Below are 13,706 nucleotides of genomic sequence, written 5' to 3' on the forward strand. Positions count from 1 at the left end.
CAGGCCACTAGACGTAAAAAAGGCAGTATGAAACACTCGGAGGGTCAATATGAAAAATAAAGCATAAGGACAATTTTGTTATTGCTATTATGACATTTGATACATGTATTTTCCAAACTCTTTTTAAACATGAATGATGTATACATATGTCTATATCTGTGAACCTCAGTTTCCTCATTAGTATGAGAAATCTATTGGATAAAGGGGTTTATTTAGTTCATTCCAGCTTTAATAGTCTCTATGGCATTTTCCTTTCCCTTTGAAAGAGTTGACTGTCTGCCCTGGGGAACCTCAACTCAATTTCTTTTTTTTTTTTTTTTTTTTTTTTGTCTTTTGTTGTTGTTGTTGTTGTTGTTGCTATTTCTTGGGCCGCTCCCACGGCATATGGAGGTTCCCAGGCTAGGGGTTGAATTGGAGCTGTAGCCACGGGCCTACGCCAGAGCCACAGCAACGCGGGATCCGAGCCACGTCTGCAACCTACACCACAGCTCACGGCAACGCCGGATCGTTAACCCACTGAGCAAGGGCAGGGACCGAACCCGCAACCTCATGGTTCCTAGTCGGATTCGTTAACCACTGCGCCAGGACGGGAACTCCTCAACTCAATTTCTAAAGTGGTTTTGCAGTTCCCGTTGTGGCACAGTGGTTAACGAATCCGACTAGGAACCATGAGGTTGTGGGTTTGATCCCTGGCCTTGCTCAGTGGGTTGACAATCCGGCGTTGCCGTGAGCTGTGGTGTGGGTTGCAGATGTGGCTCGGATCCCGTGTTGCTGTGGCTCTGGCGTAGGCTGGCAGCTACAGCTCCGATTAGACCCCTAGCCTGGGAACCTCCATATGCCGTGGGAGCGGCGCAAGAAACGGCAAAAAGACAAAAAAAAAAAAAAAAAAAAAAAAAAAAAAGTGCTCTTGCCAGAAAAATGCTGCATTGGCCCCTTTGCACTTAAAAAACATATGTTAGCTTAGTATGGAAATATGTTTACAGTTTGTGGGGTGATGATCAGGAGAGAGGAGATTTTATAACCTCTCTTACAGAGCTCTCAACGGTTGCCATAGTCACCTATTTAAAATATCCTTTAAAAAGACATCTGCCAGATGTTTCCCATGACCCTGGCTCTCCTAAGAAAAGAGTGAAGCCACATGAGGCAGATGCCAACTCGACCTAGTTTGTTGAGACAAAAATCAATCCCAATAAGCATATTAGATGAAAGAGGAAAGAGTGTTTTTATACAGACCACAGAGAAGCAATAGCTGAGAAAATAACTTGAAATGGACCAAAGCTTATTGGTGGTCCTTCGAGACTTGGAAGTGAAATATGAGTTCCTTGAAACCTTTCTTTGGTCTTCAGTCTTCTTTAGAATGCTCTATGATTCACTGGAAATCCCACTTTTTTTTAAACCATGCATACTAATAATATTAATTTGGTAGGTTTTAAGGCTTTTCAATGTCTATTTAAGTATCTATTACTGCTGTTCATTGGGGAAAATTGACAACCTCAGATGCTATGGACATTGGTTTGTCACTGGCCAATGTTCATCAAAATGTCCTTTTTGTTCGTCATGTGTTTTTGTGTATCCTTGGGAATGAAATTATCTGGTTACATCAGATAACCAGGTGGGTAGTAGTTTCTTCAACCATATCAACAAATTCTCTGATATTGTCTTCAGTTTCTCCTAGACTCACTTGGTTTCTTCTGCCATTAAACCTAATCAGATCTCTCCCCTTTTGGAAGGTGTGGTGATAATATTTCACTCATGGAATTACCCTTCAGGATTTTATTCTTGAAGAAAATCACACGGCCCCTCTCACTTCTATTTGCATGTATGTTGTAAAATTAGGTTAACAGATTATTTGTTATTAACCTCAATGGGCAAAGAAGTCACAGAAGGGCATCTTAAAGATAAAAGTAGTGTGGGAAGGATAGTCTCTTCCCCCCACTTCAATGATGGACCTGGGACTGAGTGTGTATATATAAGCCATGAACTTCCAAATGGAGAATTAAAACAGTAAAGGGTGGTCCAGAGGTTATAATTCTAACTGAGCCACAGACAAATATCAAGCACAGTCTAGGAATCAAGGTCAGAGGCAAGAAGTGAAGCCAAATCAAATCCTAGATGTCAAGTCATAAAGCACAAAAAAATCCAGGGCAAAAGATACCAGAGTTGGAGTCATGGATGGGAGTCAAGGTTCAAATTTGGCAAAAAAAAAAAAAAAAAAAAAAAGTAAGAAGCAGCCCTGGAGGAGCTGGTGAACCTGTCTAGCCATTAGTGAGATGGTCTAACTTAATTCAGGAAAAGAGTTCCTGCTGGCAAGGGAGTTCCTTAAAAGTTTGGGCACCCAGATTTTGGAGAAGCATCACATGGTCTTTCAAAGGTGCTGCCCGGTGAAGCCCCTTATAGTGCTTGCTTTTGGAGTTCAAAACTTCCTCTCAAGAAAATCTTTCCCTGATTTGTGAGTCAGCTGCTAACAGCTTGTCTTAACTAGCTATTTTATGAAAGTGAGCATATACCACTACAGAAGTGCTACTTTACTTACTGATATAATTGCATGCATATCTGCAAATGGTTCAACTGTTCACATGTCAGCATGTTCTGAGGATGTCTCTAACCCAGAGATTTTTTCTAAATGGCTATAGAAACAAACAAAAAAATTCTACACTACATAGAAACGGTTATAGACATATATGATTTCTATCGATAAAACACAAAACTTGGCTGTCTTCACTTTTACCCGAAGAATTTCTGGTGATACAGAAACCTTCACATTCCTCATAACTGCTTTGACCTGCCTTCAGGGCATGTTGAGATCCTCTTCTAGCTCAGTTCTGTGCTTCGTCTTTATAGGATACACTCAGAAACCTTTCCCTTAGACCAGATTCCTGGGTCCCTTACCTCTTGCAATAAAGTGAGACAGGATAGCTTCCATCGTTATGGAATTATAGAGATTTTAGCAAGATATGTCTTTTGTTTTCACCACCTCTTCTTCCCAGATCTAAAGTCTCCAGAATGTGGGCATCGTGGAGAGCAGAATGTGGATGGGAGTGCGTAAGAATCATGGACTGCCCATCCTTCTTTGTTCATTCACATTCTTCCCATTGATCCTGCCTTTGCATTCTAGCTCCCTATACCCTTAAGACAAAGTCTTTCTGTTGAGCTTTCAAAACCCTCCTACATACAGATTCCTATCACTAGCCCACCATCAAGATGCTAGAATCCTGGGATAAATGGATTTTTTATGGCAAGGCATTATAACACTATGGCAAATAGGACATGGGTGTTCTCAGGTGTCAAGGTAGACATTTGGATCTGAACACACTTTAAAACTTCAAAGAGTGAAGTGCCAAGAATTTTGCTTTCAAAGAGCACTTAGAGTCTTTAAATTGCAACCTTTCCATGCTTAGAGTAAGCACCAACAGATTCTCTTGAGACTGTCTGGAACGCAGGTGTTTTTCCTAAGCCCTCCTTCCCTCTCCATAAACCAGGGAAGCCTCTAAAATCTCCCTCAACTGTCATGACATTTTTGCCTGAAAACCATCAAGTATCACCTTATGAATTTTCAGATATCTATCTATCTATATATCTATTTTTCTCCTTATCATCTCTTTGAGATGGGGAACTCAGGCATGAATCTCAGCCCTCTCAGAGTAGCCTGAGATAAATTGAGCCATTAGGTACTGAGTTCCCATCAGGCACATGTGTTGATTCTCACAACTCTCTGAGATGAATATTGCTATCCTCATTTTGTCATAAAGAAATAAACTCAGAAAGGTTAAACAATTTGTCTAAAGTCACACAGGGGCCAATTTTGAAAGCACGTTTGGATGTAAAGCTCACACTCTTTCCATTACTCACCCTGTACTCACCTCTTTGAATCTCTTTTTTTTTTCTTTTCTTTTTCTTTTTGGTGTCAATAACGCTCATCTCATGGGACAGCTGTGTAGATTAATTACAAAATGGAAATGTTCCTGACATAGGTGTTGGATATTGAAGGCTTATTTTTACTTCAATCCATCACTTTGTGGGTTTTTTTTTTTGTATTGTTTTATTTGTTTGTTTCTTTAATTTCTCATTACTTTTCAATGGAAATAATTCCAACAAGGTCTGCAGGGAGCTAGTTCACCAGAAGTGCTTAGTACACCATGAGATGAAAGAAAGCTACTCTTCTTTCCTGGAACACTCAGGGGGACACTGAAGGGGAGCAGAAAAGAAGACGCAATTCCAAAGGAAGAACTAAAGAGAAGAGAGGTCAGTGATTGAGACTGTAACATATGAACAAAAATAAGAAAAACTAGAGAAAAAAATATTATAAGGGCCAAGGGAGATATATTTTTCAAGACGATGTTAAACAATTTCAAAGTCATCCGTCACAAGTAATTATAATAGTTGAGCTTATGTGTCTCTTTATGTGGCAGTATATTCTGTGTTCTATATATATTAGCATTACATTGTTCACAACTGTGCTCCAGGGTGGATCCCATTGTCATTTCTATTTTATAGAACATGGACCTACAATATAGAAATATCAGCATCCAAAGCCACTTTATTTGTTTTCTGTGCTGCATAACAATATTTCTACAATATTTAGCAGCTCAAACAAAATGCACATTTACTATATCAGAGTTTTTGTGGGTCAGAAGTCCAGCCACGGATTAGCTGGGCCTTTTGCTTGGAGCTTCGCAATGTGGCAATTGAGACTCTGCTGGGCTGTGTTCTTATCTGTAGGCTCAGGTGGGGAAGATGCTAATTTCCAAGCTTACTCAGTCATTTGCTGGTTGTTGGGTGGAGGTTTCATGCAATTCCTAGAAGCCACCCACAGTTCCTTGCTATGTGAGGTTTCTGAACATGACCATTTGCTTCATCAAGCCTATAAGACTCTCCAGAATGAATCTTCTAGCAAAACAGAGTCTTACATAATCTAATGCAATCATGGGAGTGACAACCCATAAAATTTGTCACATTACATTGATTAGGATCAAGTCCCAGGTTACAGCCACACCCAAGAGGAGGGCACTGTACAAATGAATAAACACCTGGAGTCAAGGATCACTTGGGGCTGGGGAGGGGTGTCAGTTAGGATCTGTTCTTCAAATCACCCAGCTACTTTGTGTCAAACAGGTTTACAGACTCTCAATAAGCACTTTGTTGTTGAATTTGTCATGGCTATCAACAGAGACGCTAGAGAGAGAGCAGTCTTACAGAAGTGATGAGAGCAAATCCAGTTGCTAGGGCAACAGGCCTGTTTCATTCTTATGTTCTTGCTTCTTTTGTTCCTTCCTTTGTTTTGTTTTATTATTTCCATTTCCCTTTTCTTCCTCCCCATTCTTTTTTCTTCCTCGTCTTTCTCCTCCTCTTCTTCCTTCTTCTCTCTCTTAAAAAATCAATTGCAGTTATATTCAATCACATATCTCATTTATTCAAAGATTTATTTGTGCCAGGTACTAAGCCAGATGCTTTGAATACTGTTCTGAATTCAAAGTGTTTTTACTGCCTCCTTAGGGCTCACCTTCTTCCAAAGAGTCTAAGACCAATTTTCTGTTTTGCAATTTATTCTGATTGACCCTCAGCAAAGTTGTGAAGTTAACAGAGTTCATCCCCCTACCACTGTCCCTTCCTATTCTGGTCCTTCTTGGGAGGATATGGAATATAACTGGAAATCCATGACAAATGTGAGGTTGAACTAACCTAGGTTTGAAACAGACTGGTAACCAGGGTACATTTATAAATTTTGCTGATGAAAATCTTAACTTTTCAGAAAATGTGGAGAATTCAAACAAGCAAGGTATATAATGTGTTGACTATAAGACTTGCTAATTCTTAACACTCTGTTCTAATTTTATATATGACGGCTTCTACCCTACACAAAGTACTTGGAGAGTGGATCTCCACAAGTTAAGTATTTAATTCTTTTACCCATGTACTTTAACCCCAAAATAAACAAACACATAGAAGATAAACAACCTGATAAACCAGATGAAAATTTGATTTTTATTCCTCTGTTTAGTTCTTGGGGCCTTGGGGTCATCTAATAAATGGAATCATTGAAGGCTGATAAAAAATGGTCACATTTGTTAAATTATTGTATGAAAAAAATGAATGAATACATGGGTGAATGTACATATGAATAATAGAATGAATCAATGAAAGAGGAAAAACTGCCCAACAACCAAATGAATCAATAAACTACCTACCTGCTAAGAAGAAGCTAGTATTAGTCAAAGGTAACAAACTCTTTTGTGAAACGGCATGTTTCTTTTGTAGTCTCTCACTCTGCTCTCTTCCACTTTCATTATCCATGGCAAAGTAAAGAAGCATATGTAGGAGTCTCACTGAGAGTCTTCGTGATGCTAGGATTCAGTAATCTCCCTGGTCCAGCAGAGGCAAATGAAGCCAGAGAAGAAACTCCCTAGGTTTCCGATAATCTCTAGCTAAGACAGCATTAGCTAAAGAAGAATGGAGGCTTGATTCAAAGCCAGATGTTTATCAGATAGACAGCCTGGGAAGTGGCAGGAGTGCTAGAGTTTAATGGGTAAGATTCAAAAGCATAGCTTGTAAATGAAGGCTACCACTTGCTGAGTTCTTACTATGAGCCAGGGATTCTACCTTCTTCAAACTCAGCAGCTCACCACACAGGAAGGGACCACAGTGCCCCACATGAAACTCCTGGATCCTGCAGGTTTTTGATATTCAAAACTTTGTAGCTCTACACAGGTAGCATATTACAACCATTGTATACTGCATAACATCTTCAGCATAATCCCATTAATATTTATACATCTTACATTATGAATATTGAGACTGAGTGTGTTAAGTGATGACTTAAATAACTGTGTGTCATTCAGGAAAGTTTTGCTGCCAAAAGGATATTTTGTTCCAAACCTATAAAAAAAGCCATTTTAGGTCTCAGGGCTTTTTGGATTTTAGAATTGTGAAAAGCGATCATGGACTTAGATTTGCTTTGCTATTTTATAGATGAAGAAACTTGAGACCCAGAGAGTAGTGATTCACCAACATGCACAGGCTGAGATGCATGGCAGCTGGGACTTGAAAATGAGTTTCACAGTCAAGTTCCCAGAGGGTTTGGGGGCCAGAGGAAAGAGAAGTCTGGGCCTTGCTGGTTCTAATGCCTATTGAACCTGTCCTTTTCCACTTAATATATAAGGGACTATGGACACAGTATTAAACTTTGCCCAATTTTTTAGGATCCTTGGGTATTAACAGAAGAAGAAATATCAAGAGCACTACCCAAGGCAATCTACAGATTCAATTCAATCCCTATCAAATTACCAGGGATATTCTTCACAGAAATAGGACAGAAGGTTTTAAAATTTATATGGAAACACAAAAGAGCCCAAATAGCCAAAGTAATGTTGAAAAAGAAAAACAGAAATGGAGGAATCAGGCCCTCTGATTTCAAACAATATATAAAGCTAAAGTTATTAAAGCAATATGATATTAGCACAAAAACAGAAATAGATCAAAGGAACAGGATAGAAAGACCAGAAATAACCTCAAGCACCTATCTCAACTAATCTATGACAAAGGAGGCAAGAATAAACAGTGGAAGAAAGTCTCTTTGATAAGTGGTGCTGGGAAAACTGGAGAGCTACATGTAAAAGAATGAAATTAGAACACTCTCTAACAAAATACACAAAAATAAATTCAAAATGGATTAAACACCTAAATATAAGGCCAGATCCTATAAACTTCTAAAGGAAAATATAGGCAGAATACTCTTTGACCTAAATCACAGCAACATCTTGTTTGATCCACCTCCTAGAATAATGACAATAAAAACAAAAATAAACCCAAGGGACCTAATTAAACTCAAAAGCTTTTTCACAGCAAAGGAAATCATTTTAAAAAACCAAAAGATAACCCACAAAATGGGAAAAAGATCTTTGCAAACAATGCAACAAAAGCCTAATCTCCAAAATATATAAACAACTCATACAACTCAACAACAACAACAGCAACAACTCAATTGAAAAATAGGCAGAGACCTAGTAGACATTTTTCTGAAGAAGACATATGGGTGGCCAATAGGCACATAAAAAAATGCTCAACATTACTAATTATTAGAGAAATGCCAATCAAAACTGCAGTGAGGTACCATCTCACTCAAGTCAGAATGACTATCATTAATACATCTACAGATAACAAGTGCTGAAGGAGGTATGGAGAAAAGGGTACTCTCCTACACTGTTGGTGGGAATTGGTACAACCACTATGAAAAGCAGTATGGAGGTACCTCAGAAAACTACATATAGAACTACCATATGATCCAGCGGTCCAACTCCCTGGCATACATTGTACAAAACATTAATTAAAAAAAATACATTTACCCCTGTGTTCATAGCAGAACTATTCACAATAACCGAGAAATGGAAACAAGTTAAATGTTCATTGGCAGATGAATGTATTAAGAAGTTGTGGCATATGTATATTACAATATGGCATTATATATATACAGTGGAATACTACTGAGCCATAAAAAAGAACAAAATAATGTCATTTGCAGCAATCTGGATGGAACTAGAGATTCTCATACTAAGTGAAGTAAGTCAGAAAGAAAAAGACAACTACCATATGATATTGCATATATGTGGAATATAAAATATGGCACAGAAGATCCTATCCAACAAACAGCAACAGATCATGGATATGGAGAGCAAACTTGTGGATCTCAAGGGGGAGGGGAGAGGGAGTGGGAAGAACAGGGAGTTTGGGATTGGTGGACCCAAACTGTAACTTTTGGAATGGATGGACAATGTGCTCCTGCTGTACAGCACAGGGAGCTGTGTGTGACTAGGTCACTTTGCTATCTATACAACAGAAATTGAAGAAACACTGTAAATCAGCTATACTTTAAGGAAAAAAAAAAGGAAAAAATAAAAAGCAAAAAAAAAAAGAAATAGAAAGAGTAGATTATGAAAAATATACACATAAACACACAAATATATACAGAGAGTGACCTCCATTTGTAGACAGTATTTTAAAAATCTAAATTTAAGACATTTTTGTAAACAGGCAGGATAAAATGGACCTCTCCACCCCATTTGCCAGAATCTTAAAGTTTATGGAACTTGTTCCCATTGTTGAACAAGATGTATCAGAGTTTCATTTTCAAGAGGATTGTGTCAGTGTAACTCATCATATCTTAACAGCCTTAGGACCAAGAGCAATGATGAGTGATTAAATAATGTGTGAATTATAAAACATAATATGCACATGCACATCATTATTAATAAACAACTCTACCTCTACATCCATCATTTCAGCTGCATGTTTCTCTAAATTAGACTGTTTTGATTAAAGAAAAAAGAAGGGCCTAGTCCCTTGAATGCAGTGGCTTGGGGCATGCCACAACAAGCCACCCCTCTACACAACCATTAAACTAAGCCAGCAAACTGTTTAAACTAATCCCTGATGTGGTAGCGAATGTGGGATAGTGCTTAGGACTGAGTCTTTTCAGGAATCTTTCAGTATCTCCTGGAGGACTTTGTGAAATGCCTAGGAGTTCAGATGCACCACCCTCGACAGGTAGACTAGAATTTGGTGAGGTTGGCCAAGGGGCAGGAGATGGGATTCATTTAAAGAGGGGCTAATGAATATTAGGATGCTCTTCATGGATGAGATTCATTGCTTATATGTTTCACTATATAAATGGACCCCTTTGAATTTAAAGCCCAGCTCTGTACATACATCCTGGCTGATTTTAGCAGTCTCAACATACTTTGAAGGTCAATTTCCTAATCTGGACGATTAAAGATCATGCCACTCTCACATGTTGTTGCAAGGACTGAAATTATATAAGGTAACAAAAATGCTCAATGTAGTCCCAGCGGCTGCCATTAATCCCCCCGCCCTCCAGCAATGAGTGCCCCAGTGTACCAAATAGTTCCTTTGGGATGCAGAAAATAGCTAAGTTATCCTATTATGTGGTATAGTCTATGCATGTATTTTATGATATGTATTATATTGTATTATAATTATTTGCCACATTTATTTGTCCCATCCTAGGCTTAAAACTCATCCAGGAGAGGGACTGGCAAATTTTGTATCTACACATATATCCTGTTGAAAAGGTGAAAACAAACAAAGAAACAAAAAATCAGGCCCAGCACAGGGGGAATTTACTTTTTTTTTTTTTTTTTTTTTTTTTTCAGTCCAGGGAGTTCTGTCGGTAGGAAGGTAAGCTTTTATTTATAAATTCATTTATTTATTTATTTACTTATTTATTTATTTGCCTGTTTATGAGCAGATTTCATTCATGGAAATTTTAAAGATGGTAGAATTAGAAGAAGACATTTTCCTCCCTTGAAATATATCCATCCTCTCTGCTTTCAGGGCTCAGCAGAGGGAACCTCACCCCTAGGGTCTTCCCCCACCCCACCCCCAAGCTGCATTCCAGGGGTGGGGGTAGGGTGGAGAGGAGGATGTTCTATGCCAAGTGGGGGAACAGGGACAGGGAGACAGATGGGCACCCTTCCCCTTTGGCTTGATCCTTCTCCCCTGTGACCTGGCCTCGCCCCGACCCTGGGGGGGTTGGCAGGTAGGACTCATACAACCGTGAGTGAGACTTGCCTCTTGCAGATAGCCTTGCAAGCAAGACTGAGGTCTAAGGTTATATCCTGTTGCGATGGGGAGCCATTGAGGGCTTTACAATAGTGTGGTCCAATTTAATTCTGAAAAGATGACCCTAAAAACTCCCTAGAGAAAAAATGGATCTGGCAGCAGGGAGTCTAGTTAGGTGGCTGTGGTGACATTCCAGAGGAGATATGACAAGATCTCAACCAGGGCAGGGGCAGAAGAGATGGAGAGGTAGGGAAGATTAAAGGAGCATCCATCTGGGAGGATTCCGCAACTTCAATCACTCAATTTATATTGGTTATTTACTGTGTACTGGGCAGGCTAGGTAGGAAAATTCCCAGCCCTGCCTTCAAGTAGCTCAGTTATTTTAGACAGAGTCATAAAGGTTGTCAGATATTTTCTCATCTGTGAAATGAGAAGAAATGCACTTTATTTGCAAATGTTTTAGGAGAATCAAAGGAAGTATTATCTATAAAATACACAAATTAAATTACTATTTATGTATAGATGTTCTTAAAAACAATAATAGTGCCAGGCATTATTTGCATTTTTTAATTCATTTCATCCTCACAATAGCCATTCGAGGTAGGTTCTAGTATTAGCTCAATTTTGTAGGAAATAAAAACATTTTATAGGAGATAAAAACCGTAACGGCTGTTACGATATTACATCAGCTACCCTGTCTAATTACCATTAGAAAATCGTTGTACTCTCAGGATATAGTATTAGGTAGTGGATGAGAAGAACAGCGCTAAAACCACAATGCATACTAGTTGGTATTTTCCTAAATGTGGGTAGTGTGTGCCGCCTGAATATAGGTGAACAGGTTTGGGTCAATAGACTTTTTGCTCTGCCTTGATCCAATCCATTTAATCCAACTTGCTGAACAAAGTAGGTGGTTGGATATATGAAAGTGTGAATGGATGCTAGGATAATGGATGACTAAAGAGATCCATCTCAACACTTGACTTTGAAGGCGAACCCACTTGAATCCATATAGTCCATGTGCGATAGCCCTTAAAGAGAAACAAAAACTCTCACGAGGGTGTGAAGATGCCCACCAGTATCCAGACAGATTTCCTGTATGACTCCATCGTCATCATGTGGTATTCTTTCCTTTGAAATGAGTGTTTCATGCAGCCTCTAGATTTTAAACTTGGCTCTCCTTGCTTAGACCGTCATGTTCCTCACTCAAAACTTTGCAACCAAGCCCTGATCTCACAGCCAGTGCCCTAGCCCATCTAAGCAATTTCCTGGAGAAGGGGAACTCATGCTGGCAATAACTAGAAAGATGGCTGGAAGGACATTTTAGCAAATGGACCTTGTGAATTATTAGATTGGTGACGACTGTTAGACCCAAAAATGCATCCCTTGTTCCTCAACACTATTTTATTTTTGTTTCCACTTTCTACAGCTTGTCTTGGCAGAGTGATTTTTTAACAGATTAACTCTAATTGACTGTCTTGTTTATTTTAAGGCATTGCCACATCCATGCCCAGAGCAAAAATTACATAATGGTTCACCAGGGTAACTGGGAGTTCAGCAATTAATGACACAAGCAGTAAGTCATGAGATTTTCCATTCTCCATAGGGTTGCCTGTTTGTACAACTTTGACCTTGGAAGCTTTTTATGGGATACCAGATTTCATATTTCATGTGTGCCTGCCCTCAAAATTAACTAATGCGCTTTTTTTTTTTTTTTTTCCTCAGCTATAGGGGATTCTGTTCTGTTTTGTTTGGATTCAAACTGTCTCTTCTTTAAGGGTTATTTTGATTTCATACGCCCATCATCTGGTCCTTTTGTTCTTTTTAAACATTTTTATTTTTATTTTTTTTTTAAGAACTAGCCAGATTGTCTCCAGTTCTATCATGGAGACAACTGCTTATGAGTGGGAATCAGACCATGGATCAAGGGAAGGCCACAGCTTTTCAGAAGACTGAAGGACCTAGCTCGGCTCTGTGAGACCCTCTATATTCCAAGCTCAATTGAATTTATCTGCTTTATATGTATTATATCTTAAAATAAGATTTAATCTATCGGAGAGGTTCTGTGGTACAGTTGAAAGTCTTTCAACTTTGTTAAGAAAAAAGTAGAAACTTATGAAAATAACCCCCAGCTTATTCATTTTAATGTATCTTTTCTTCCTTCTTTCTCCCTTTTTTCTTGTCTTTCTTTCTCCTTTCCTTTCTTTTCTTAAATACATATTTACACCATGTGCTTGCAATGGTCTAGGCCCCGTGTTTGCATAAGGAAGAAAACGACACGGTCCTCATGGATTCTGTGAGATGTTAACAGCCCTGTTGGGGTTCAAACCTATCCAGAAATAGCAGGTAATTTTCTCTGTGAATGCTGAAATCTTCTAAATAGGTATGAAGGAGAGCAGAAGAGCTGAGAGGAAGTGTTCCTGGCAGCGACAGCAAAGACTGGGATAGACGGTGTGGCTGGGGTACCGAGGCTGAGGGAAGATAGTGACCGACAGGTCCTGAGAGGTGGGCCATGACCATACAATCAAGTGCGTAAGTCACACAAAGGGGACGGGAAGGGGTGTGTCTGAAATGGCCAGTTTGATATTTTGAAAATAGCATTCCGGCTACAGAGCAAAGAGTAGGCTAGAGAACGGCACAAGTATACGTGAATAGACCATTTAAGAGAATGAGGCTAAGATTCTGATAGCTTCTACTTGGATAAGGTGATGGAGATGGAATGAAACAGACCGATTCAGCACAAAGTTAGAAGGAAAATTCTGTCTCTAAATTCCTCCTCCAGGCTAGCTTCTGTTCTTCTGGAAGGCCTCTCCCATTTGTCAAGATAAACATTGTATGCTTACATTTGTATCATCTTGCCCAAGCTTATGACGGGGTTGGTCTTTATAAAGATTTCCATTTTGTGTGTTTATTTTTAAGAAGGCGACAAGTGAACAGTGGTAAATGAAGCCATTGCCCCTGGCCTTTATGTATCCAGCTGGGTGGTGTGATTGTGTTCCGTCAATATTGAAGAAATCATTCTTGAGAAGCATCTAAGGTCAGACCTTGGGAAGTTTAGACATGAATAAGCCACTATCTGTATTTGTCCCTGAGGAATGCCTAGATTAGCGGAGAAGGACAAGTAAATAGATAAT

The 13,706-nt window shown here is 39.1% G+C and overlaps 1 long non-coding RNA gene across 2 annotated transcripts in view; it reads right to left on the reverse strand.

Annotated features, from left to right (window-relative positions):
* LOC102158082 (uncharacterized) overlaps positions 1-13,706 on the reverse strand; it is a 383,658-nt gene that overhangs the window by 79,324 nt on the left and 290,628 nt on the right. The window contains exon 7 of one of the 2 annotated variants that reach the window (XR_014812147.1): positions 5,273-5,365. The exons of the other annotated variant lie outside the window; for it this stretch is intronic. This is a non-coding gene — a long non-coding RNA (uncharacterized LOC102158082). Of the gene's footprint in view, positions 1-5,272; positions 5,366-13,706 lie in introns of those variants that run through there. 2 annotated transcript variants of the gene reach the window in all.

The sequence above is a fragment of the Sus scrofa genome, chromosome 8 (assembly GCF_054392235.1).
Source record: "Sus scrofa isolate SSC_HxYL_T2T_F1_AM1 chromosome 8, Sscrofa_HxYL_maternal_Yorkshire_Landrace_v2.0, whole genome shotgun sequence".
In the NCBI taxonomy this organism is placed as follows: Eukaryota; Metazoa; Chordata; class Mammalia; order Artiodactyla; family Suidae; genus Sus; species Sus scrofa.